Source organism: Pan paniscus, chromosome 1, assembly GCF_029289425.2.
Source record: "Pan paniscus chromosome 1, NHGRI_mPanPan1-v2.0_pri, whole genome shotgun sequence".
Classification (NCBI taxonomy): Eukaryota; Metazoa; Chordata; class Mammalia; order Primates; family Hominidae; genus Pan; species Pan paniscus.
Genome location: NC_073249.2, coordinates 126,612,208 through 126,636,265, shown reverse-complemented (window position 1 = coordinate 126,636,265; position 24,058 = coordinate 126,612,208). Strand labels below are relative to the sequence as shown.

The 24,058-nt window shown below is 38.0% G+C and overlaps 1 protein-coding gene and 1 pseudogene across 4 annotated transcripts in view; one reads left to right on the top strand and one right to left on the bottom strand.

Moving 5' to 3' along the window:
- Positions 1-24,058, top strand: part of CDC14A (cell division cycle 14A) — a 170,434-nt gene that overhangs the window by 41,362 nt on the left and 105,014 nt on the right. The gene's annotated exons all lie outside the window — the stretch shown is intronic.
- Positions 948-18,324, bottom strand: LOC100975944 (pre-mRNA-splicing factor SPF27-like; annotated as a pseudogene).

Sequence of the window (24,058 nt, the reverse complement as noted above, 5' to 3'; positions counted from 1 at the left end):
ATCCGCAAAATGAGAGGGTTGGATGTAATGACCCCTACATTTCCTTTCAGTTCTTAGGATACTGAGATTATTTGTAGTGCCAGCCAGGCTATTGCTTTTATTTTAAGTGCATACATGAAAAGCTGTCAGTTAGCATGAAGGTTCAGTGAAGTTCTGGTAAGCTGAATATTTTTTACCTTACATTGATAATGACTACTCATTTGAAATTGATGATTGACACTGTGATTGAAATATGGAAAAAGACTGTACTAATTTCTGGATTCAAGCCCTGTAAACAAATGTGTTTTTCCTGCAGGGTTTTGTGATGCTTTGTAAGCGTGTTATTTGTGGATCCTTTCTCGTAAAGGATTGCCATCAAGAAGAGGTCATTTGCCACTCTTCGCACATCTTTCTTTTTTTTTTGTGAAGACCAAATGATTTTTATTCATATTCGTCTGGTTTATCTACCCAAAGTGTTCAGGACAGTGTTCAGCACATATTAAGCTTGATATAACGTTATCTATGATGATGATGGTAACGATGACTCTGTATAGTCACTGTGTTTCTGAAGTCTTGTTTGGTAATCAAGAATGTGTTTAGAACATCTCTTTATTAGACAAGGTAATAAACCAAAAGTTTCCAACTTCCTGTACATGTTGAAAGTTTTGAATAAAGATCCTTGGATACAAAACATGACCCACATGGCTCAAAATTAATTCTATGACATAATATTATTCTAAAGTCATACTTATTTTGAAAGCCTAAGGGTTTTTCTTTTTTATGGCTATAAAAATATCACCAAGCTAGACATTTTAATTCTGTTGAGATATACAAATAGAATTACCACAGCAGCCCACACATTCTATGATTTCTAAACATTTAAACATCAATGGTTTTGGGAAGTTGCTGTTGTCCTTAACAGTTCATTAAAAGTTCAGATGCCTTTTGTGAGAGCCCAACTTTTCTACCCGCGAAATTGTCTTTTCAGAAGTCTTGCCGGATGTTTTCTTTGTTTGCCTCTCCATGTTGCTGTTTAATTTGATAGATTTCATTTTCTAGCTGAAAAATAGTCCGTTCAGTCTCATAATTCTTACCACAGATATCCAATTTGACTCCATTTCTCTCAATTTAGATCCAGCTGTGAGTTGCATGTTCTTTCTCTGCCAGTTTAAATCTTGAATATGTTTTCTTAACTTCTGAAGTTCTTTCTGTGCATGTTCAATCATATGAACTAGATTTGCATTGTATACTTTCCAGGCATTACATCCATGGTGTGACATTAGTTTCAGATTCTCAGTTGTAACTGCTTGATGCTCTAACTAGGCCACAGAATTGTTTACACATTCTTACCATGCAGTAATGCCATTTTTTTGACCAGAGGAAGGGGCTGGAAGTTCATATCGTTTCATACTGAGCAATTCAGTTGGTTGTCGAGCAGCCAGTCTCTCAGATTCATTTCTCATCATGTCAGTTTCAAAAGCAGAATAATCCGGGACTGTCAGGTATCTCAGGTAGTTCATAGTAGGTTGGTATCTGTGAGTTTCCTTCTCCACCAGCACTGCAGCTGCTTCCTGCACACCAAAGGCTTCATAACCTTGATCAAAATATGGATCAAGTGGTCAATATCAATCAAGCGGTGGCACACGACTGTAATCCCAGCACTTTGGGAGGCTGAGGCGGGTGGATCACGAGGTCAAGAGATGGAGACCATCCTGACCAACATGTCTCTACTAAAAATACAAAAATTAGCTGGGCGTGGTGATGCGAGCCTGTAGTCCCAGCTACTCGGGAGGCTGAGGCAGAAGAATCGCTTGAACCCAGGAGTGGGAGGTTGCAGTGAGCCAAGATCGCGCCACTGCACTCCAGCCTGGCTACCCAGTGAGACTCTGTTCCCCATCCCCGCCGCAAAAAAAAAAAAAATATAGCAGTGCATCCACCTCAACCTCTCCAGCCACCAAACCTGTGCCTGCCATTCTGGGGACCTCAGGTTTGCCCTACTCTTCTCATTTCTTTACCCCTTTTTCCCTCCCTTGCATCTTCTCTCTCTTTTTTCCTTATTTATTTATTTATTTATTTATTTATTTATTTATTTATTTATTTATTTATTGAGACCGAGTCTTGCTCTGCCCCCCAGGCTGCAGTGCACTGGTGCGATCGTAGACCAGTGTATCCTCAGACTCCTGTGCTCAAGCAATCCTCCTGCCTCAGCCCTCCCTAGAAGGTGGGACTGCAAGTGTGCCACCACAGCCAGCTAATTTCATTTTATTTTTGTAGAGACAGTGCCTTGCTTTGTTGCCCAGCCTGGCTTCAGGACTCCTGGCCTCAAGTGATCCCCCTGCTCTGGCCTCCCAAAGTGCTGGGATTACAGATGTGAGACACCACACCCAACCTTTTCTTTCCTTTTTAACACCTGTTCTTCCTGTTTTGTTTAGTGTGGTTCTTCATTTCAGCAGGGTGCCTCTAGAACTTTGAAAGGATTATATTAGATGCGTTGAGCTTGTCACAAAATACTCTGTGACAAAATATGTCTTCTAATGGAGAAGTTTCCACCACTTTAAAGCAACCAAAAGGGGAAAAAGCAGTCCTAGCATGGTGGAAGAAGTGCTGAGTACAGCATGAGCTTGTCTTACACACTAGTTACAGTCTTGAGAAGCAGTGTGAAGTGATTATTCTTGAACTGATCATGTCCCAATTGATTTTTCTAATTTTGTAACTGTATTCCCCAGAGGGCTTTTTGACACAAACCCTTAATACAAACGGAACTAAAAATTGGCAGTGGATCCTTAAAGAGAATTTTATGCCTTTCTTTGTATTGTCTGTATGTATTTACTTGTTGACAGTCTTGTAAGATAGTCAATAATATCCATTATACGTATATCTCAGTTAAATTTTACATATATTAAATGTTGCTAGTTTGATAAGTGTCCGTTTTCTGGGGGAATCTTCTCTGGATACAAACGACCTTTACCTTCGGAGCAGCCATGTAACTTACATGAGGCAAGCTAGGTAGGTAGGTATATTTTATCAAACAGAAGTCTTTAACAGTGAAGGTGTTCCTGTTCTTAAAATGTGGAATCGGCCCTCTGTTAAGTGGCATTGACTGACTAATAAAAGTATTTTGTACTAAGACAAACCTTTTTCTCAAAGCCTTAGTTTTCTCATTTATAAAATTTGGATAATACCTGAGTTTCCTTATCTACTTCACAGGATTATTGTAAAGATCAAATATCCAACTGCCTGTTTGATAGCTCCATATTATACGTCTAAATGATACCTCAAATTTATTGTGACAAAACAGAAGTTTTTATTCCTTCTCTCCCTAAATGTATTTATTTCCCAAGTCATTCTCTTTTTAGTAAGTGGACTACCATCAGTGACTTGCTAAATCAAAAGAGTAGTCATTTTGATTCCTTTTGTTCGCTCATCCCACATTCTACTTATTCGTAAGTTTGGTCAGCTCTACCTCTAAAACATATTGAATCAGAATGTATCTTTCCATCTCTGTTGCTATCACCTAGCCCAAGCCACTGTCATTGTTCACCTGGATTATGACCACAGCTTTATATGTTGTCTCCTTTTTATATTCTTGCTTCCCATTAATTTAGTTGCCATACAACTGTCAGAGTAGTCTTTTAAAATTGTAAATTAGATCACATCATTACCCTGTTTCAAATCTGTTATTGCCCACTGATCTTGGCATAAAATTTATCCTTACCAATGCCATTAAGATCCTTTCTGATCTGACCCTCTCTACCTCTGTGGTCTCCTTGCTCAAGTTGCTCCCCTCATGCTATGGCCTTCTAACTGAAATTCCATGCTTGTTCCTACCAAAGAGCCTTGATATTTCTGTTCTATCTGGAATGTTCTTACTTCCGACCTCTGCATGCCTGGCTCTTTCTAATGTTACTTTCTCAGAGAGATTTTCTCTTAATTTCTACCCTGTTACCTCCACCCCTAGTCATCCTTTAGACCTTTGTTGCTTTATTTTCTTTACAGCATGCTACTATTTGAAATTACTTTGTTTATGCATTTACTTGCTTATTATCTCTTTCCTAGACTAGAGGGTAAGGACTTTATCTGTTTTGTTCGTTGCTGTGTGTGGAGGGTGATAAAATATTTAACAAGGGGTTAGGCCGGGTATTCACCCGTTGAGTTGGAAGTTGGGACAGGGTCCTGGAGGCTTCTTGCTTTGCTGAATCATGGGGAAGTCTAGGGCTTAGGGGGTGGGCGTGGGTCCCAAGGAAGAGACTAGGATGGCCAGTGTGGAGTGGAGTGGTGTGCTGTGGGCTGCAGCTATTTACCAACTGGTATAGAACTATTTCAGTATTTGAACTCTATCAATTTAGAGCTGTGCCTGGTATGTAATGGGTGCTCTGTAAGTATCTTTTGAGTGAATGAATAATGGGATGACAAAACATGAAAGAAAGAAGGTAATATATGGGAAACTCCTGAAAATAATGAAGTTGGACGTAAGGTGTAAAGTGGTGTCTTCCCCTTTACCAGAATATTTGTAGTCATGACTGAGCCAACTTTGGTCTTTAAAGATACAGAATCAAAGTAAAGACCATAGACAAAGGGTAGTAACCAGTATACAAAATTACATCACTACCTAGCCTTTTTTAAAAAAATAAACTTGTATTTTCCCAATTTTTTTTGTGGTAAAATATACGTAACATGAAACTTGCTGTCTTAACCATTTTAAAATGTACAGCTCAGTGGTATTAACTACTTTCCAACTGTTGTGCCACCAACACCATGGCTTACTTTTGAGTGTGCCATCTTGTGGCACTTTTGGTTTCTCTGTTAGATAATGACTTCAAGTATTTCACAGCTTTTGTGTTTCTATTTCCTTATATCTAAGTGGGGGGAGACTTTTTATGCTTTCTCTCATAGAGCTGTCATAAGGATCAAAAAGGAGATAAAATATAGACCAAGCTTGTTTAACCTGTGGCTGGCTGTGAATGTGGCCTAACACAAATTCATAAACGTTCTTAAAACATTATGAGATTTTTTTTTTTTAAAGCCCATCAGCTATCCTTAGTGTTAGTGTATTTTATGTGTGGCCCAAGACAATTCTTCTTCTTCCAATGTGGCCCAGGGAAGCTAAATGATTAGACACCCTGATATAGACCATCATGTTCAGTGATCTTAAAGCCAGGGTTGCTGGAATGATGTGGGCACTGGAGGCCACAGTGACACTTAGCAGATGCTAGGCACCCATTTTAGGGATGCCTCTACTAGTAGAGCATCTCTTCACCCCCTGCATTGTGACATTGTGCTCCTTGAGATGGAAGGCTCAGATTTAAGAAGAGACCAACTTTGTCAGAAAGGTATTTCCCTTCCAGGGCAACACTCAGTGCAGTTTTGAAGTTAGGATGTTTAGATCATTGTAGCATCTAAAACACTCTGATATGAGTTTGAAAAAGATGGCTTTTAAAAATTATGAGTATGAATTAATTAGGTTCTTGCCATGTGCTTAAAGACCAAGTCTTCACTAGTACCTGTGTTGCTATATTGTTTTCAGTTTTGCAGGCCTATGGCAAGAAGGTCAAGGAGAATTTGGATCAGGTCACCGTGACTGAAGAATTGGAAAATAATATGTATGAGAAGATGTTAAAATAAGTGTGACTGTATAGCTTAGAAAATTAAGTTCAGAGTTAAAGAAATACAGTTTTTTTTTCTGTTATGTGGAGGATGCTTAAACAGAGGTGGTAGCCACATTATATACTTTCCTTACCCACTTGTTAAGTCTTTGCATTGCTAAATTAGAGGTCTACATTGTGGATTAACTGAGACTAGCCTGAACCAGATGTCATGTCTGAATTGGGAATAACAAGCCTGAGGTTTTTAGACTGTCTAACCATGTCTGTGTTGGCTATTTATTTTGTAGACTACACTTAAGACCTAAGTAGTTATACTCTACTGCTAAGTCTGTGACTAATTGCAAAGAAGCCATTCTCCATTTGGCTTAGTGGTTGTGAGCAATGACTTTAACATAGCCACAGGCTCACTGGGCTTTGAATCCAATTGTTAGTTGTATGCCCTGAGCAAGTTAACTTATCCAAACTCCTGTTTTTTTCATCTTTAAAATAGGCATAATAATACCCTATTATACTTGTGGTGAGGACTGAAGGTGGTCATTTATATAAAGGTGTCATCGGTGCAGTGTCTGACGTTGTATGCACTTAGGAATGTCTGGTGGCCCTGGCAGGGAAGCTGTGTGGCCTTCCACAAAGTTTTCTGACCCAGTCTCCTACTTCCTATCACTCACTTTTGTGCGTAGACCCTTTAGGTTACCTCCCTGATGATCGGACAGCTACTTCCCCTCTTTCTGTCTGCCCATCTTCCTCTTGTCCATCATATTTTTCACTTAAATACTTCCTTGGCTCAGTAACAACACTCATATGGTTGTTAATCTGATTATTGCTTAGTATAATTCACTGGAAGGTATGAGTATATTTCTCTCCAAGGATGTTATTTTAAGGGAATATTTTGTTTAAACCAAATGAATTTGTGAGATCTGTAGTCAGGTATTCATTAGTTCAGTAAATCTTTGTTTAGCTACTATGAGCCCTTCCTAGCACTATGGTAGGTTCTAGGGAATAAAAAAAAAATATATATATATATATATACATATATATATAAAAACAATGCCTAGCTTAAAATGTGGGACAGATGAGCGATAAACAATTGTTTAAAGCGGGCAATAGGTACAATTGGGTAAATATGAATTTATCTAACAAATGTTTTTTTGAGGTATTTTCATGTAACAGGCCTTGTTCCTGGAGTTGAGGATACTAAGGTGAATGACTCCCCTGCCTGTTGGTGTGGGTGTGGAGGGCTGGGTTCAGACCTGGAGAGAGGGGAGGTTCCAAGATGGTCAATCCCAGCAGGCCAGGTTGCTGAGGAACCATCAGACAGGGAGAATAGCATGAAGGTGATGATGCTTTTTCTGGTGGTAGGGGAGTGAAGGGAGGCTGGAAGAAAACTAGTTATTTTAAATTTTTAATTTAATTTTATTTTAAATGTCCGTTTTGAAAAGGGGATAATCTAATGAGAAGATAGGGGTGTTTTTTTCCCTTACAATTAAAAAAACTTTAAAAAGTGGAGTAACCACATTGTAGAAGAAATGTGGAAAAATTCTCTCGCAGTTGTAAACCTGAATTATTTATTAGGTGTGATTGCAGTGTAGTTTTTTGAGCCTTTTAAAATTTAGCCTATGTATGTTTTGCCATTTTGCTATTCAGGTGACCAAATAATATTTCATTTAGAGAGAATACCATTGTTTAACATTTTAGATTTCTTTCAAAATTTTTTATAATGTAACACATCTCTTTCTATATTATAAGTGTTTCTTTTTGTGGATTTTTGTCTTTAGATTGCCAGAAATAGGGTAAATAATTTTAAATTTCAGAGTTTTTAAGACTCTTGGAGCATATTGCTATACTTAAGCAAGTTTATACTAAATTTGGTATTATGTGAAATCTCCAATTTCATGTAAACTTTGCGTATTGGGTATGAACATTACAGTTTTAGAAATTTAATTGGTGAAAAATGCTACCTCATTGTTTTAGTAATCATTTTTTTGATTAATGAGGTTGATTATTCTCATGGTTTTATTTATAGATTTATTAACTGTTTGAAAACTTTGTGTTTTTATATTTGTTTCCTATATTTAGACCATTTTAGAGTGGATAAGTGCTATTAGCCTCCATTAAAAAAGTAAGTTAGCCAGGTACAGTGGTGGGAGCCTGTAGACCCAGCTACCTGGAGACTGAGGCTGGAGGATTGCTTGAGGCCAGGAGTTTGAGGTTGCAGTGAGCTGTGATCACACCACTGCACTCCAGCCCAGACCCTGACTCAAAAAAAAAAAAAAAGATGAAGTCATTTTATCTGTGTCTATTTGTTTCAATAGATACAGACTACTAGAAATCATGCCCATCAGTCCAAGTTTCTGTAAAAAATTAGGAAGTCCATAGACCTTTCCTGCTGTTACTCATTAGAATGTCAGAATGCTCTATTAAATACTTCTGTATACCTGAATATAAATGTGCTTAATTGGAACTGCTGATAATGGACCTATTGATTTTTGAATATTAAGCTGTCTGCTGAGTATGCAGAAATTTTAACAGAACAGTATTATTTAAAAGTGGTTAGAGTGTGTGTGTTTAAATCATTGGACACTGATATACCCAGACAATTAACTGTGATTTTGTTTTTGTTTTTATTGTTTGGACCAAGTATATTATTTTGCTTATATTTTGACTCACAATTCTGTAAATTCTGATTTCAGAACTACTTTACAGTGACATTAAAAAACTGTAGATTAAATAAATGTCATTTAAAATGTAGGTAAAATTATCAAAAAGTTGGTTCAAAATAATAAAGGCATTTACTTTAAATATTTATTGAACCAATAATATATTAGATGTCAGCTACTAGTGTTCTGTCATCCTTCTCTGTGGCTTGTTGGTAAATCTAACGGCAGTGTTTGCTTCTGCTTATAGAAGTTAGTGGAGAGGAAGGGAGGGGAGGCACATGGCTGGGGCTGGGCAATTTCCTGTTTGCAGTTCCTTCCTTTTGTAGTTTGATAGGCAACTCTTTTGTGATGTTGCCTGTAAATGGGCCAGTCTTTTATCTTTGTAGGCTTGTATTTTTGGTGGCTTTGAAACAGATCAGGCTCCTTAAACTCATACAGCATTTTCAATTTCAGACTCTTTGAGACTGGACATTCTGTTAGCCTTCTGCATATGGGTAGAGCAGTGTCACCTCTTAACTTTTCTTGCCTGTTTCATTTAGCTGTGGGCGAGGAAAATTAGCTGTTTGCTTTTCATTATTGGAAGATTTATCAAGTTAAGGTGCATCAATCTTTTCAGTTTTTTTTTTCTTTTTTTCTTTTGGCATCCTGATAATAAACTTCCTTTGTGTTGTAAATAAGCCCTCAAATTTATATACACATACACAGCTGCACACACAGGCATACATACTCACTGCATTTAGTACTATATATTTAGTAGTGATGCACTGTGTATGCTTACAGTAATTTACTCACAAATTTCTGAACCTTATCAGTAGCTTTGGAATAACATATACTTTCTATGTGAAGAAGCTAACATCCATTTGTTTCATTTTAGGTTGGTGCAAAAGTAATTGCGGTTTTTGCTACTTCAATATATACTGAATTAAGGGGATGTACTTTTTTTTAGCACTTGAAATTATTTATTTACCAGTTTATTATCTCTCCCTTTAAGGGAAAGGACTTTGTCTTATTTTCCACAATAGCCCCAGTATCTAGAACAATGTCTGACACATCCTAAGCATTCAATAAGTGTTTGTGAAATGAATGACTGTTTAATTGATAAATAAGTCTTGGTTGACTTCCACAGTTTTGTGGAAGTTTAATATGGAGTAATTTAAAACCTGTGATGTGCTTAAAGATAAATTATGAAGTCGGTACTAATTGTAAAAATAACAGCAAGAATCAGTGTTGCAAAGCATTAACTAATTTTCTTAAAGTTACTGAGTAAAACAAAGTGTGTTATATAGAACTGAAATGGGCTTTGTTAATACTGTACATACAAACATTTGAAATTAATATTGTGGATGATAATGTTAATTTTACTCTCAGCATTGTTTCTGTTTTTCTCAATAGGTGAAACTACTTATTTATACATATAAGTATTTGCTACTAAGTGTCAACGATTTTTTTAACAGCCATCCTTGCAGTCTCAGGATAATTTCCAGTTAAGAATTAATTCATGGGGCCGGCTACGGTGGCTCATGCCAGTAATCCCAGCACTTTGGGAGGCCAAGGTGGGTGGATCACCTGAGGTCGGGAGTTCGAGACCAGCCTGACCAACATGGAGAAACCCCGTCTGTACTAAAAATACAAAATTAGCCAGGCATGGTGGCACATGCCTGTAATCTCAGCTACTCAGGAGGCTGAGGCAGGAGAATCACTTGAACCCGGGAGGCGGAGGTTGTGGTGAGCCGAGATCGTGTCATTGCACTCCAGCCTGGGCAACAAGAGCAAAACTCCATTAAAAAAAAAAAAGAAGTAATTCATATGCTTGAAAGAGGAATACTAGAAAATTTTTAATTAGAGTTGGATCTTGAAAATTTTTAGCTGCATGCATTCATTATGAAAAAAAAAAAATCGGAAAGGAGGTACTCAAAGCCCTGAAGACATTATCCATTATCAGAATGTGACTTGAAATTGTTTGCCATGCCTGATATGAGAGCATGTTCTGTACGTGTCTACCTAGGCTTCACCTGGCATTTACCCGAGTGAGGACTATCAGTGTTCCATTTTATACAAATATCTGAACAGAGCAGGCTCACATTTAGACGTATTCCCCATGCAGAGCTACAGGCTTCCAATCAATGAGTTGTTTACTAGAATATATACAGAAACTGAAGGTAATTCTTTAAATTTTTTGAAAAATGAGGTTATTTGGCTGCCTGGTAATTGCAGCATGGTAAAATTTGATATTGAATGTATTTGATTGTGTTTACTGTTTTCTTTTAGTTTTAAAAATAAACATCTTAATTAAAAAAAAAAATACCCACTTTTGCAAGACTGGTGAAGTATCTCCACAGAACACTCACTAGGAAGAACCCTTCTGCAGTCCTGCTTTGTCGTATTTCAGTTGGAGAATCTGAACCCAGAGAGGTCGAGTACCTTGTCCAAGATCAAACCCAGCTAATGGAGAAGGACTAGAACCCCGATCCCTAAGTTTCTAGCTGGGAGCTTTATCCAGTCATATAGCATGTCACCGAGCACTGCTGGTCTTGGTATATTATACTACATCTAAACCATAATAGTCTGCAAAAAGATTAGAAACAGCATGCAGTGTGGAAGAGTAGAATTTTCTATTTAGAAAGCAGTGTTGTAGTGTTTCAAATACACTAGTCATACAGTTTCTTTTCCAGGTAGCTTCTGAGCTTTGATTCTGGCTAATGGGGCTAACACTGCCAAAACTTTCGTGTACCAACCAGGTACAATGGCGGTTGTTCTCATGTTTACTTTGGTGATGTCCATGGATGTGTTGGGGTAGGTCTAAGTGCAAGGAGTGATAGGGGGATAAGAGAAGCAAGGAATGATATAAAGTAGGTTGGGCTGGTATCTTAGGACAGAGTTTTCCAAGCTTTATTCACTGTAATTCACCATAAGAAACACATTTTACATTGCAGCCTAGTACACACACATACACACATGCCATTCACATGTATAATTGAAGCAAGAGGTTCATGAAACAATTCTTACAAGGTGTAAAGCATACTGATATTTTATATTCTGTTCTATTTTATTTAAAATATGTCTTTACCCATCAAATTGACCTCACTGCTCACTAATGGGTTGTAACCTGCAGACTGCAAAACATAGCCATTGGAGAATCTACTTACTGTGCTTAGATCCAGAAGGTTCTTGAATGTTCTTCGGGCATTGATTTTTGGCATTGAATGAGCAGGTGATTGTTTGATTGCTCTGCATCTAGGCTAGTTTGCAATTAACATGAATGGCTTAAGGAAAACTGAAAGTATTCTGAAGACTGCTCTCTCTAAACATCAAGATGCATACCTGTCTCTGGATGGTTTTTATTCAGTTGGTACTTGACTTTTTGGGAAAATCTGAGTTTGTTTTAAGCCTTCAAATAATATGATTTATCTTTTCTTATCTCACTTTCATTTGAATCACTGTGTTACCCTTAAAGCCCTCTCATACTCCTCCCTTCTTCCTGGCAACCAAAATGTGCATTGATTCAGTTTGGGAGAACCTTGATTGAGAAGCCTGTAGCTAGGTCAACGTTGTGGGCCCTGAGGAGCCAGCGCTGAGCCTGCCTTACTGGGTCTGTCATTTTAGTATCTCATTGGGCTTAGTTTCTAAGTGTGGGCTGAAAAGTTATATAATGTCCCATTCACCTCAAGACATCGAATCTTAAACCTTAGGTTTATAAGGGTTTTCTTGATTGAATAATTTTAATTTATGTAAATTTTTATTTCAAGAAATGTTTTCTATTTGATAGAGTGAGTAAAATTGTGGCCTTTCCCCTATTTTGGAAAGTGAATAAATTCATTAAACCCCTCTTCATGAGCACTTTCTGAAATTTTAAATAAAAGAAGAGCTAACCGCTTGCAGTGAGCTGAGATAGTGCCACTGCACTCCAGCCTGGGCAATAGAGCTAGACTCCATCTCAAAAAAAAAAAAAAAGAGCTAACTGCAACTGCTGTTGAGTTTGCCGTGTGTTCAGTTATTTCTAAGATTTTTAGTGCTCAAAATAGGGTTGCCATGCTAAAAAACAGACTGTGGCCATGTAAACTACTAGGTTCCCACGTCACCAACACTCTGTCTCTGTGTCTTTCTTAATTTTCTTCCTTGTTGCTCTTCTGCCTTAGCTTTGCTTTTCCTGTGCCTATCTTCCCAAACCCCCGTAACAAATGCTTGTAGGGGCTTTGAATTTTCATTATGGAAATTCAAACTTTTAATTGATGAGGACTTAAAGCCAGGGGTGTAGTTATACAGCAAATTCATGGGTAATAAAACTAAATAGTGGGATGGCTGGCGTGGTGTCTCACGCCTGTAATCCCAGCACTTTGGGAGGCTGAGGCGGGTGGATCATGAGGTCAGGAGATAGAGACCATCCTGGCTAACATGGTGAAACCCCGTCTCTACTAAAAATACAAAAAATTAGCTGGGCGTGGTGGCAGGTGCCTGTAGTCCCAGCTACTCGGGAGGCTGAGGCAGGAGAATCGCTTGAACCCAGGAGGCGGAGCTTGCAGTGAGCTGAGATTGAGCCACTGCACTCCAGCCTGGGCAACAGAGCGAGACTCCATCTCAAAAAAACAAAACAAAACAAAACAAAAACAAAACAAAAACTAAATAGTAGGACTAGGAAAGTGTAACCTCAGCCTCAAAGAAATATTTTAGGAGGGCTGCAGTACCTCATAGAGTTATTTAATAAGAAATAATATTTGTGGTTCACAGTTTCAAATTAATGAGCAGACAGACAAGCCTTTCCATGTGAATATACATACTGTAGGATGAATCAGACAATTCTTTCAAGAGTGGGTGTACGAGTCATTTAGTGGGCCTGCTTTGGGAAATTTCTTAATTTAAGAAACCATAATTCCCTTCTCTGATAAACCTTTCCTGATGTTTTCTCCCTAGTTTTTCTGCCTACCCCTCACTCTCTGCCTCCCAGCTCTTCACTGTCATTTTCTTACTATCTGACTTAGAACATGGCTCATTTATAGCTTTTCTTACTTCATTTTGCAATTAATTGCACATAATATGATCTACTAGGATGAGCTCCTTGTACTTACTTGCTTTGCACACTTGCCCTTGTAAGAATGAGCTTTTTGAGTAAAGGGATAACTCTTACATATTTTTTTTTCTTCAACTTTTATTTTAAGTTCTGGGGTACATGTGCAGGATGTGCAGGTTTGTTACATAGGTAAACGTGTCCCATGGTGGTTTGCTGCACAGATCAACCCATCACCCAGGTATTAAGCCCATCATTCATGAGCTATTCTTTCTGATGCTCTTCCTCCTCTGAGGCACAGTGTGTGTTGTTCTTCACTATGTGTTCATGTGTGTTCTCATCATTTAGCTCCCACTTATGAGTGAGAACATGCAGTGTTTGGTTTTTTGCTCCTGTGTTACTTTGCTGTGGATAACAGCTTCTAACTCCATTTATGTCCCTGCAAAGGACATGATCTTGTTTCTTTTTATAGCTGCATAGTATTCCATGGTGTATATGTACCACATTTTCTTTATCCAGTCTATTATTGATGGGCATTTAGGTTGATTCCATGTCTTTGCTATTGTGAATAGTGCTGCAGTGAACATACACGTGCATGCATCTTTGTAATAGAATGATTTTTATTCCTTTGGGTATATACCCAGTAATGGGATTCTGGGTCAAACGGTATTTCTGCCTCTAGGTCTTTGAGGAATCGCCACACTGTCTTCCACAATGGTTGAACTAATTTACACTTCTGCCAAGAGTGTAAACATGTCCTTTTCTCCGCAGTCTCACCAGCATCTGTTGTTTTTTGACTTTTTAGTAATAGCCGTTCTCACTGGCATGAGATGGTATCTCATTGTGGTTTTGATTTGCATTTCTCTAATGATCAGTGATGTTGAGCTTTTTTTCATATGTTTGTTGGCCGCAAATATATCTTCTTTTGAGAAGTGTCTGTTCATATCCCCTGCTCACTTTTCAATGGGGTTGTTTGGTTTTTTCTTGTAAATTTGTTTAAGTTCCTTACAGACTCTGGATATTAGACCTTTGTCAGATAGATAGATTGCAAACATTTTCTCCCATTCTATAGGTTGTCTGTTCACTCTGATGATAGTTTCTTTTGCTGTGCAGAAGCTCTTTAGTTCAATTAGATCCCATTTGTCAATTTTTGCTTTTGCTGCAATTGTTTTTGGTATTTTCATCATGAAGTCTTTGCCCCCTGCCTGTGTCCTGAATAGTATTACAGAGATTTTCTTCTGGGTTTTTATAGTTTTGGGTTTTACATCTGAGTATTTAATCCATCATTAGTTGATTTTTGTGTAAGGTGTAAGGAAGGGGTCCAGTTTCAATTTTCTGCTTATGGCTAGCCAGCTCTCCCAGCACCATTTATTAAAAAGGCCGTTCTGGCCAGGCACGTTTGCTTATGCCTGTAACCCCAGCATTTTGGGAGGCAGAGGTGGATGGATCACCTGAGGTCGGGAGTTTAAGACTAGCCTGGCCAAGTGGTAAAACCCCGTCTCTACTAAAAATACAAAAAAAATTAGCCGGGCTTGGTGGTGGGTGCCTGTAATCCTAGCCACTCAGGAGGCTGAGGCAGGAGAATCACCTGAACCCAGGAGGTGGAGGCTGCAGTGAGCTGAGATTGCGCCACTGGACTCCAGCCTGGGCAACAAGAGTGAAACTCTGTCTCAAATAAAAAAAAAAAAAAAGAAAAAGGCAGTCCTTTCTCCATTGCTTGCTTTTTTCAGGTTTGTTGAAGATCCTATGTTTGTAGGTGGGTGGTCTTATTTCTGAGTTCTCTATTCTCTCCATTGGTCTTTGTGTCTGTTCTTGTACCAGTACCGTGTTGTTTGGTTACTGTAGCCTTGTAGTACAGTTTGAAGTCAGGTAGCGTGATGCCTCCAGCTTTGTTCTTTCTGCTTAGGATCATCTTGGCTATTCAGGCTCTTTTTTGATTTCATATGAATTTTAAAATAGTTTTTTTTCTAATTCTATAAAGAATGTCAATGGCAGTTTAATGGGAATAGCATTGTATCTATAAATGACTTCGGGCAGTATGGCCATTTTCACGATATTGATTCTTCCTGTGCGTGAACATGGAATGTTTCTCTGTTTGTTTGTATCCTCTTTGATTTCTTTGAGCAGTGGTTTGTAGTTCTCCTTGAAAAGATCCTTCACTTCCCTTGTTAGCTGTATTGCTAGGTATTTTATTCTTTGTGTGCTAATTGCGAATTGGAGTTTATTCACTGTTTGGTGCTCTGCTTGCCTGTTGTTGGGGTATAGGAATGCTAGTGATTTTTGCACATTGATTTTGTATCCTGAGACTTTGTGGAAGTTGCTTATCAGCTTAAAAAGCTTTTGGGCTGAGACGATGGTGTCTCCTAGATATAGGATCATGTCATCTGCAAACAAAGATAATTTGACTTCTTCTCTTCCTATTTGAATACCCTTTATTTCTTTCTCTTGTCTGATGGCCTTGGCGAGAACTTCCAATACTATGTTGAATAGGAGTGGTGTCTCACTCGTATTTGTATCTCCAGTACTTAACATAGTGTCTGTCTGTGCTATTTTAAAAATTTATATTTATTTTTATTTTTTAAGTTGACTTCATAATTGTACATATTCATGGGATACATACTGATGTTTTTTTAAAATGTACATGTAATGCTTTTATTTAAAAAAATCTTTTATTTTAGGTTCAGGGGTACATGTGCAGGTTTGTTGTAGAGGTAAATTTGTGTCATAGGGGTATGTTGTACAGAATATTTAGTCACCCAGGTACTAAGCCTAGTACCCAATAGTTATTTTTTCTGTTCCTCTCCCTCTGCCAACCTCCATCCCCAAGTTGGCCCAAGTGTTTGTTGTTCCCCTCTTTGTGTCCATGTGTTCTCATCGTTTAGTTCCAGCTTATAAGTGAGAATATGCAGTATTTGGTTTTCTGTTCCTGCAATAGTTTGCTAAGGATTATGGCCTCCAGCTCCATCCATGTTCCTGCAGAGGACATGATCTTATTCTTTTCAATGACTGCATAGTATTCCATGGTATATATGTACCACATTTTAAATATCCATTCTACCATTGATGGGTATTTAGGTTGATTCCGTGTCTTTGCTATTGTGAATAGTGCTGCAGTGAATGCACATGTGCATGTGTCTTTATGACAGAATGATTTATATTCCTTTAGGTATATACTCAGTAATAGGATTGCTGGGTTGAATGGTGTTTCTGTTTTTAGGTCTTTGAGGAATCACCACACTGCTTTCCACAATGGTTGAACTAATTTACACTGCCACTAACAGTGTATAAGTGTTCCCTTTTCTCTGCAGCCTCACCAGCATCTGTTACATTTTTTGACTTTTTAATAAAAACCACTCTGACTGGTGTGAGATGGTGTCTCATTGTGGTTTTGATTTGCATTTCTCTAATGATCAGTGATACTGAGCTTTTTTTCTTATGCTTGTTGACTGCATGTATGTCGTCTTTTGAAAGGTGTCTGCTCATGTCCTTTGCCCACATAATAAGGTTTTGCTACATGTAATATATAGTGATCAGAACGGATCCAGGCAATCAGCATATCAATCATCTGACACATTTATAATTTCTTTATGTTGGGTACATTCAATATCCTCCTTCTAGCTATTTGAAACCATATATTACTGTTAACTGTAGTCATCCTACAGTGGTATGGAACACTAGAACTTATCCTATCTATTAATAGCTATAATTTTATATCCTTTGACAAATATCTCCTTATCCCCTGTATTAGTCCTTTTTCACACTGTTGATAAAGACATACCTGAGACTGGGCAATTTACAAAAGAAAGAGGCTTAATGGACTTACAGTTTCACATGACTGGGGAGGCCTCACAATCATGGCAGAAGGTGAAAGGCACGTCTCACATGGCGGCAGATAAGAGAAGAGAACTTGTGCAGGGAAACTCTCCTTTTTAAAACCATCAGATCTCATGAGATTCATTCACTATCACAAACACAGCACGGGAAAGACCTGCCCTCATGATTCAGACACCTCCCATCGGGTCCCTCCCATAACATGTGGGAATTCAAGATGAGATTTGGGTGGGGACACAGCCAAACCATATCATGCCACTCCTGGTCCCTCCCAAATTTCATGTCCTCCCATTTCAAAACCAATCATGCCTTCCCAACAGTCCCTCAAAGTCTTAACTCATTTCAGCATTAACTCAAAAGTCCATAGTCCAAAGTCTCATCTGAGACAAGGCAAGTCCCTTCCACCTATGAGCCTATAAAGTCAATAGCAAGTTAGTTACTTCCTAGATACAATGGGGGTACAGGCATTGGGTAAGTACAGCCATTCCAAGTGGAATAAATTGGCCAAAACACAGGGGCTACAGGCCCCATGCAAGTTCAAAATATGGCAGAGCTGTCAAATCTTAAAGCTCCAAAGTGATCTCCTTTGATTCCATATCTCACATCCAGTCCTGCCCTTGACTCCTGTCACCAAGGTTGCAGTTGCAAGGCTTTCAGTTTGAAATCAACTGCTTGTTAAAATATAGGAATGGACCCATCCTGTTCAAAGAATGTAGGAATATGTGATAACTCTCCTAATAGTTATCAGTTCCTAACAGGAACTGGAGAATCCTTGAATCTCATCAGTTTGAATGTGGTAAAGTATTTATATTCCCTTCAAAAATGTCTGAAATTTTGAGAAATTCATCAGTACTTGCAAGTGAGTTGGAGTTTTAGCAGCAAGCTATGTATTTTATCCAGAGTCAAATTTTAAGTTTTTAGCCTGGGACCTGGGAAACATAGTGAAACCTTGTCTGTATAAAAAATAAAAAAGAATTAACCAGGTGTGGTGGTGCATATCTGTAGTCTCAGCTACTTGGGAGGCTGAGGCAAGAGGATTGCTTGATCCCAAAACTTTGAGGCTGCAATGAGCTGTGATTGTGCTACTGCACTCCAGCCTGGGTGACTGAGTAAGACTCTGGCTAAAAAAAAAAAAGAAAAAAAATTTTTTATTTTAGTTTTTTTTCCCCAAGAAACATATCTTTGAAATGTAATGAAAATAGTGACAAAATGGGGATAACATTTTAAAAGTTTCTAAAATCATTTTTTTTCCAAGACGGAGTCTTGCTCTGTCGCCCAGGCTGGAGTGCGGTGGCACAATCTCAGCTCACTGAAACCTCTGCCTCCCAGGTTCAAGCGATTCTCCTGCCTCAGCCTCCCGGGTAGCTGGATTACAGGTGTATGCCACCACGCCCAGCTAATTTTTGTATTTTTAGTAGAGACAGGGTTTCACCATGTTGGCCAGGCTGGTCTCACACTCCTGACCTCGTGATTGCCTGCCTCGGCCTCCCAAAGTGCTGGGATTACAGGCGTGAGCCACTGTGCCCGGCCAGATATATACATTTTTAACAAAACCCAAAAACATTTGGAATATCCTGGCATTGGGCTGTGTTTAAAAAGTAAATTAGACTTTACACATGTGTACTGATGAAAATATTTTACTTCTGAATTAATAGAGGAAATTAAAGTTGTTAAGATCCTTTTATTACAATTAAAATTTGGGGGATTTAACCACGATGGTGATCACCGAATTCTCGCTATTAATTCAATTTAAAAAATTTTTATCTCCCTCCTGCTCCTTTTTATTAAGGAACATTGGTTGATCTAGACCTCAGGTTAAGTACAAGAACTTCAGGATGAGATTGGAGGTCTCTGACTTTTACCGTGTTACTCTAGCAATGCGGAGAATAATTTCTCCTCTGAAGAACTGCTCTGGTAGAGCTGTATAGTGATTTTTTTTTTTTGTTCAGTTATAGGAACCGATACATCTTAGAGAAGATCTCTCCCTGACCTACCTAACCAGCCCACCCTTCTCCACTCCTCATCCTCACCATACTGGTAAACCTGGATAAATTAACTTGTCACAGGAGGCAGAACTGACAGGGCCAAGAGCCTCCTATATTATTGGCATTCCAGTCCTTTGCCTCTACCTTCGCAGCCCTCAGCTTACTTCGACACCCATAGTGCAAGGGAACACTGTTGTGTGAATAACCGCTTACCTCTTTTCTCCTCTATCACTCTTTCTTGTTGTCTCTGTGTACCTTTCCCTCTCCATTTTTGTTTTTGTTTTTCCTACTGGTTCCATCTCTTTCTCCTTCCTGTGTTCTGATCACTTCTCTCCTATTGCTTTAAAAAGTTTTTTTTCTTCAGACAAGAATGAAAGGAATCTCCTATTGGTTTGTTTTTCCTTCCCTTTCCTCCTTTCTTAGTTGGCTGTCGGAGTTTTTTGGGTGTGTGTAACAGAAATTGACTCTGACTTACTGAAGCCCAAAACTTAGTAATGAATTTCCTGGAAGTTTAGTCAAAAGAGGGTAGTAGAGGGCTGCTGTGGCCTTCCCTTCTAATAAAAACTGTTTCTTCATTTTAATGGGAAATAGTATTTTCCTCTCTCCTTTTGTGTGATTCATTTGTTCATTCTTTCATTGAACAAACAGTCATTGAGCACCTGGGCCAGACACCCCTTCTGAGCTCTAAGGATGTGGTAATGGACAAGAGAGAGAAAATCCCTGTCCTGACAGAGCTTAGATTTTGCTGGGAGAAACAAACAAATAAGAGGTCAGTGATAATGGCAAGTTGGTGATGTGCTGGTGACTGGCTGGCTACTTCAGATTGGAAGTTCAGAGATGCCCTCTTTGGGGTGGTGATGCTGATAAAGAGGAAGAACATTCTAGGCAGAGAACAACACATACAAAGGCTTTAGAGTGGGAATGAACTAGGAAAGGCTGAGGAACCAAGACAAAGCTGCTGTGGCTAAAAAGGCTATAATGCAGGCGATGAGGCCAAAGTCTCTGCCAGGGCTTGTATGTGAGAGCAAGTTCGAATTTTATTCTTCGTGACCTGTGGGTCTCTTACGGAGCTGAAATGACCTGATGTACACTTAAAAACACTTTAAAAACTCACCTTTTAGAATGTCACTTGAAGCTCTCCATGGTACAGTTATCTGTATCGTTCCGATTTCTCTTATGCTACTCTGCCATAATGCTCTGATTACTTAACCTTTAAAGGTTTTTGTGAGGAGTACTTAAAGTGGGGGATCTCCTGGGATTAGATCTGAAATGATATACAAGGGATATGCCATGAGGTCAGGAACATACTTGCTTTGTTCTTGGTATTATCCATGGTGCCTGGTACTGGTAAGTCTTTGCTGAATGAAGAAATGAATTACCTGGTGTGTAGAACTGTGGAAAGCTCTCTGCTTTTCTCCTTTTCCTTCCTCCTTCTTCATTTTCCTTACTACCAGGAAACCTGCCATTCAAGTCTTGTTGCTCATAGGAAGATGGGGGTGAGAAATTGCTGGCCAGGGTGAAGGGGGGCTGTTTTCTGGAAGTAGTGAGGTCTGCCTACAGTAGTGAGCCAGAATAGGAGGGAAGTTCCCAGTTACTGCAGGGAAGGTGGGTGAACTTCCTGTATGTTTTTAAAATATATATATTATATATATATAAAATATATATATTTTATATATATAAAATATATATATAATATATATATAATATATATATTTTATATATATTATATATATTATATATATAATATATATAAAATATATATATTATATATATAATATATATTTTATATATATTATATATATTTTATATATATATAGTATGTATGCAATAGATCTGTTGATTGGGTTTGAATTACTTTTATTTAAGCTGTAATTGTTTCAGTTCTGCTGTTTGTGGAAGTTAGTAAGCTAAAGTATGTAGGGAACATGTTTACTTAAAAAAATCTATGCACATTTAAGAACGATTAATTCTGCAGCTACTTGGGAGGCTGAGGCAGGAGAATCACTTAAACCCGGGAGATGGAGGTTGCAGTGAGCTGAGATCGTGCCACTGCGCTCCAGCCTGGGTGACAAGAGCGAAACTGTCAAAAAGAAAAGAAAAAAGAAAAAAGGATGATTAATTTCTGTTATCTTCCCGAAGGACAATACTGTCATGTGGCACATGTTTGAACAGTTGGGGCTAATGCACAGAAAAATTGCCACAGAATCTTTTTTGCAAACACCTGACTGATGGGCAAAACTCTTGTTTCTCCTGCTTTCTCTAAGCAACAACTCTTGTAAATACTGGAAGAGAACAACCAGTTCCTTGTTTGTGTGCATTGTTAGTTTTCTATTCTTCGGTGAGTTCAAAGAACAGTAGCTTACAAGTTACTATGATTCTAGACCTGAGATTTAGTTCACATGCTTTGTGGCTTTTGTGTTAGAAGTTTGGATAACATCTCACCTGCAAACTTCCTGAAATTTGAAAAAGAATAAGATGACTATATATGAAAAGGCTTCTTAAAATTTTAATTTTAAAAACAATTATATGTACAGTTCCTTAAGTATATACTCTAGTTACTAAAATAAATACATTGGGTTGCTGGTCTACCACCTTCTCTCTTCGAGGAGATCACAGACTGCCTAAAGTTGCCATAAGTACATGGGAAGCAACCCCCACAAGTTGGGTTCCATCCCTGGCAAGTTTGGTAGGCTTCCTCTTGTTATTCCCAGAAAGTTTATGATCTTTCTTGTTCACTTTTCTCCTCAATTACTTTCCTTCCAGTGACAGCAAGAAAATTTCCTCTCATATTTGCCCTGCTTTCCACTGCCCCAGATTTGAAATCAGCTGTAATCACAATGCCAAATACTGAGGAAAGTTATGCATTTTGAAGCAGAATTGTATATAATTAAGTACCAATCAAAACATTAGAAATAATTCAGGGTTCACTTTAAAGCCATTATAGATGTATTCCTTGATTTCTTCAAGTTTTTCTAATTTAGCTTTCCCTCAAGTATTAGCATTGAGGGAAGATAATTAACTTAAGAAACTAACACACTTACTTAATTATTTTAGTTTTAATTTTGAAAATAGTGTCTTCTACTACATTTTATTTTAGATATATGATTTTAATGATAATAGTGAATATATTATCATTTTTGGACTAGCTTAGGAAACTTAAAATCCTAAGATTTTGTCTTTGGGAAAATATTTCCAGAAGTCAAAATATTATCCTTGGCAAGGCACAATGGCTCATGCCTGTAATCCCAACACTTTGGAAGGCCAAGGCGGTAGGATTGCCTGAGCCCAGGAGTTCGAGACCAGCGTGGGCAACATAGTAAGACCCCATCTCTACTTTAAACAACAACAACAGAAAACAAAACAAAACAAAAAACCCCATATTATCTTTTACAGATAAATGTTTGGAGTATAATGTATTTGCAATTTAAAGACTTTCTATAATTGCTAACAGGTGTTAAGAGGATTTAAACATCCAGTCCTGGTCTGTTACAGTGGATCTGCGTCACCATCTTCATTACAAAGTTATGGTTCTTTGCCCTTATAAACTTGATCCAATTCAGTCCTGGGTTTAAATAACATACTTTTTTTTCATTTTCTTTCTTCATTTGGAAAGTTTTATGAAATGAAGCTCATGATATACCCAGAAGTAAGCAGTGAAACTCAGCACCAGGAGTTTTTAACATGAAACCATTCAGTTTGGGAGTATGTATTATTCAAGTGATATTCTGGAGTGAGTCTGTTTTTGCGTTTTATATAAGGACTACCTTTTGATGATGAATGATAAATGTTCTACAGGGTTATATTTATCTGCATGTTGTAACATAACAGTATTTTGCTCAGCTTGCGTAAGACTAAGGGACTGAGGTTATTTTGGGGCGACACATTTTCTCCTTTCCCCCATTAACGTGTCCTTTTAGGTTTCTGTGTGTTAAGAACATTGGCTTGGTGTTTCCTTTGTTTGCTTTATAAGGGGTTGGACTAGTTTACTGTCACACAACCAGCTCAGTGAGGTCTATGCTGGTACATGAACTCACCTCAGGCAGAAGAGAAGCATTGTGTCACTGAGACAATGCTAGCAAGAGATGTGCATTTGTGCTGGCTGTAGCTGTCAGTTCTGGAAGGATATCTTTTTAGGCTGATTATGAAAATTCTGGTTGTAATCAAATTAGATGGGAAGACACACATGGTTAATATTGTCTGCCATTCTCCCTAAATTGCCCATCAAAAAGCTCCCACTGGTTTCACTCTAATTATACCCATGAGAGGGGTGAGAGAGTATTTCTATTCTAAACGAATTGTCAAATAAATAAAGTCTGCTCTTTGTTGACTGTATGTTAAATCCCAGCTTCAAATTAAACTGTAAAGAGATGTCACATGAGGGTATTTCAGAGCAAACAGCACCTCAAACAAAAAACATACTCATTTCTAGACCTCATTCTCATGAGGATTCAAATACTGAAAATTGTTAAGTATTTTTAGGGTAGAAATAAGTGATGTCTATAGAGACCTGATGTCAGGTTCTGCTTAACTTCTATGATTAGCCTTGCCTCCATATTTGTTAAGCAGATATATTGTCTTATGCTTTGCTGACTTCATAATCTGTGATTTATAATGGACTCAAAACTTGAAGAACAGGAAGAATGACTTTCTTTTACAACATGTTCAACCAAAGACTGTAGGAAACAAAAGACATTCATTCTTACTCTGTTTTAATTAGACTATTTAGCATGATAGATTTAAAATAGACTGAATATAATACAAGTTTTAAATACAGTTGTGTTTCTGATTTGTAATCAGACTGACTTTCCTAATTCATATGTGATTAACATTGAATATTTCTATTTCCACAAGCAATTAGAACAAAGTGGAATTGTTTATGCGTTTGAGAAATGTATAACTTTTTCCTATTTTTAAAAAATTATAAAGTTGAATGTAGATATTGTTTTCTGAGTCACTGGATATAATGGGAGGAAATGATTAAGAAAATAATGTTGCTAAAAA